Here is a 4,361-nt window from a genome sequence, read left to right as displayed (position 1 = left end):
ATAGAGGTCCCGGAGTTCATAAGGAAAATGAGCAATAAAAAAACGTTTAAGTGTTGCTTTTAGCTTGTTACATTTGCTGGTGTTCCAATACATTTTAAATGTCAGGCTCTGTTTTCTGACAAATTGCTTCTTATTCTTTTTTTTAATAACCCCATTTGTATTATTTTAATGTGAAAATGTTGTTTACTTTTCTTCCTTTGCAAAGTGAGAGGAATTTGTAATGTAAACTATGTGACAATCTCTCTGTGGTACAGATAAGGCCACTGTAATTAGGGAGCAGTGGAGGCCGACATTTTGTTTGCAGTTTTGATTAATTTATGTGGCAAGAAAACACAAATGATGTGCATTAATGTGCCACCTTTTTTAATAGTATCACTTCATTATATTGTCATTTGTACATGCTAGCACTGTCTGGGCAAAGGTTTCACTTCATTCGTACCTGGTTCCACATCCAAAAACAGCTCTATGGGGTCCATTAGGATGTAAGGGGCGGTGGGAAATGAATTTTCCCACCTGTGAGCAGTCCGCCATATTAGTATGGTCAAACAGACTATTTCCTGTCCGCAGCGGTGCAACCCGCACCGCCATCAAAGTGCGCTGTGCGGAATGACGTCCGCCCCGCTCCACAAATTAGTATGCCCCAAACAAGCAGATACACCGCAGCAGAGAAACCGCCCAACTAGAGACAGCGGAAGCACGACAGCGGAGCGCGAAACCAGAGTCCCGGTCCACACCACCCGGTCACGACTGCCATGGATCGAGCTCTACACGTTTTTCCGGTGCTGTACCTAATATATCACCAGCAACTCATGGACCGCAGCGGACGCCGCCGCTGGTACACAATAACAATAACACAAACACAACACACAACTCATGGGCTGACACAGGGTCCAAATCCACATCAGACACCCTGCTCGGGACAGGAACATATCCACAAGGGCACCCACACATGACCCACCAGCCACCAAGTCATCCCTCTGCATCCTAGACACACATCTTCCGCGATCATACAGCAATGTCCCGGTCATGCCACCGCAGCGGTGAACACAAGGGAATACATGAGCACATGGGATCAACCGCACATAGCTGGTTAGAGCAGAGATTCCAAATTGTTCTGGCAAAGTGTTAACCAGGACTATTTTAATGAGTCCAAAAATGGTAAAACTGATGCATCCATTATGCTAGAGACATGAGTTGAACACTTTTCGGGTCTTTATCAAATGGATAGTGACCTTGCTTTTGGTTTTAATATTAATTATGGGGCAACTACCCTGGCACGTGAGGAAGAAGGCCTCTGGCCCAGATGGCGTCCCGGCGGACTTATTCCTTGCCAATCTACCCCTGTGGCTTCCGCTTCTAACAAATATTTTAAGCTGCTATACAGCCCAAGGACCTCCTGACTCCTGGAGAACTGGTACAATAGTTCCCATTTTTAAAAAGGGAGACAGGGTAGATCCTAAATGTTACCAGTCTATATCCTTGATTGACTGCACTTGTAAGATCATGGGCAGAGTAAAAGATAGGATGGAGGCCTAGGTAACAGAGGCCAGCTAGTTCTCTGATATCCAATATAGTTTTAGGAGAGGGTTGGGCACTGTAGAACAGTGCCTAAATCTGCACCTAGTCATAAGCAAATATACTTTAGCCAGGCCAGGATCCATATATCTAGGGTTCATGGACCTGACGTCTGCGTTTGACTGGATGCAGAGAGGAAAGCTCTGGAAGAAGATGTTGGAGATAGGCATTGATTCAGCGATAGTCAATTTTATAGCAGCTATCCATTGAGATGTCACCGGGAGGGTCCGCTATGGAGCAGGTGGGGAACTCACAACACAAATTAAAATGGACCGTGGGGTTTGCCAGGGTTGGGTGATTGCCCCTTTTTTTATTTTGTCTGTATATAAATGACTTAGAAACAACTATTACAAATGGGCAAGAGGATGCTCCACAGATTGGCCAAAGGCCGCTATCGGCCTTATTATATGCAGACAACTGTGTTTTAATGTCTCGAACCAGGGTGGGATTGCAACGACTTTTAACGAGTTTCAATCATTTTATGAATGACCTTGGCCTCAAGACCAATGTGGCTAAATCCAATGTTATGGTGGTGGGCAAGCAACCCACACTTGTGAAGACTTTTTTTATTGGCAGTGAGAAATTGTTTCATGTGTCCTCCTTCCCCTATTTAGGAATCCTTTTTGATTCAAAAGGTGTATGGCACCACTTAATGGATTCCAAGATTAGGGCTTTCAACAAAAATCTGGAGGCTATTTTTATAGTCGCAAACAAACTAGGCTCGCGCCCAATAAAAGCAATTCTTGAAATATATAAGGCACGCACGTGTGCCTCTACCTTATATGGTGCTGGAGTCTGGGGCACTTGTAATATCTTAGGCCTACAGAAAGCTGAAAATATGTTTTTGAAACACTTGCTGACTGTTCCTACAAGTACTTCCAACACTATGTTTCACAGTGAACTAGGCGTGATTCCCCTATACTTTTGCACCCAATTAGCGCCTCTTCTCTTGTGGTATAATATCTGGGCAAAAGAAGAGCTATCCTTGAATTGCGCTGTTACCACAGACTGCCTAAATCTAGAATGGGTAAACAAAATCCCGTGGATTGCTTATATCGGAGCACAATTGAGGAATTTGGGATTATCAGATTGCCTTCACAATTCAGGAAACATTCTTAAAACGTCAAGGGTAAAGCTGAAGAAAGATTTTTTGGCATTTTCATATTCGAAAAGAGACAAGCAGGACAAGGGGAAAAAAAGAGTCACTGAACATTCGCTTTTAGTCTGTTCCCCAGGCACCGAACATTACCTATCTTTTTACTTTAGTCATTCTAAATTATATTATCTTATAAGGTTTAGGTTCGGAATCTCACATTTATTGGTCTCATACCCAAGAAATGCATTGTCTGACGCTAGTCTGGATGTATGCTCATGTGATTCACAAACAAGGCAGAGCACGTTGCACTTTATGTTCTTCTTCCTTTTTAATCCCACTTTTAAAATGTTTAAATTGAAGGAAATGTCAGGCTGCATTGTATCACCTTCAGCTTTTACAGGACGAATTTACTTGTTTAATGGTCTGCAAATATATCTCCACTGCAGTTTGACTTCGGAACATTGTTGGAAAATGAGGTTAAGTTTCTGGTGACAATGCCGTTTAATTTGCTATTTTTAAGCCTAGTGTAAAAAGATTGTCTTTTTACTTCATCATTAACATTAACTTAAATATTTTTTCATGATGATTAGTGATGCATATTTTGAGAGTTTTATATCTGTATTAATTTTATGATGGCTTCATTCAGAAATATTTGTATTCTTGTATGTTGCATTCTTTTATGGCTTGGAATATAGCTGAATAAAGATTTCTGATGATGATGACATGAGCACAATGCAGAAGGCAGGGCCAGTGCCAGGCATGGGCACGGCACAAAGACCACAGGGACACACCTCCTCCCACCTCCTCCCACCGGACATTAGCACACCCCATGATGGCACATGCCATGTGCCCCTCCTGTGCACCCCCATGCACAGCAAGCCAGGTCAATCCATGCCCTGCACCACACAACAAACAACCAGGGAGACAGCAACTGCAGGAGTGGCTACACAGGAACACACAACACACAGCATTGTAGCACAGGGCCATGGAAATACGCACACCACTACAACACCACACTCAGGGAAACAAAAATGATACAAGCACCAAATGAACACATACAAGGAACAAACATCCAAATGGACACACAGCCTGCATAGTCACACATATTTACCGCAGACTGGCACACAGACACATACACACCCCACATGCCAACAGGAATTGAGCACAACAAATAGGAAAGCCAAAGTGGGCTGCACACACATGGAAGGTCATGGAGGCACACAAAAATCATGTGTACATCACATGCAAGACAAGGAACAGAGAACCACACCCTTAGACCATCAAAGCACACATGGCTGGTACAGTCAGTGAAGTCAAACCACAGACATCTCAGTACAACAACACAGGGAGACAGCAAGGCAAACCATGTATAGGCACAAGGCTGAAAAGAAGACCCTGAAGTCAAACTGCATATACAACTACTTCACAGGAGTACACCAGCAGCACAACGCACAGGGCCTATTGACACACTCCATAACTGCCAAACACCAGTAGGAATGTACACACATACCCCCCTCACACCAGCAGCACACAACACCAGTGTCAAACACACTGAAGGCTAGCAATACTTGTCAGTCTATGCACACACAAACAATCACACACCCTGGGGGAAGCCACAAACAGCACACAGACACAGGGATGCCAGGACAAATCCATGCACAAAAAAACAGGCAAACACATAACCCAACAG

Source organism: Lissotriton vulgaris, chromosome 12, assembly GCF_964263255.1.
Source record: "Lissotriton vulgaris chromosome 12, aLisVul1.2, whole genome shotgun sequence".
NCBI classification, from domain to species: Eukaryota; Metazoa; Chordata; class Amphibia; order Caudata; family Salamandridae; genus Lissotriton; species Lissotriton vulgaris.
This window is presented reverse-complemented; position numbering follows the sequence as displayed.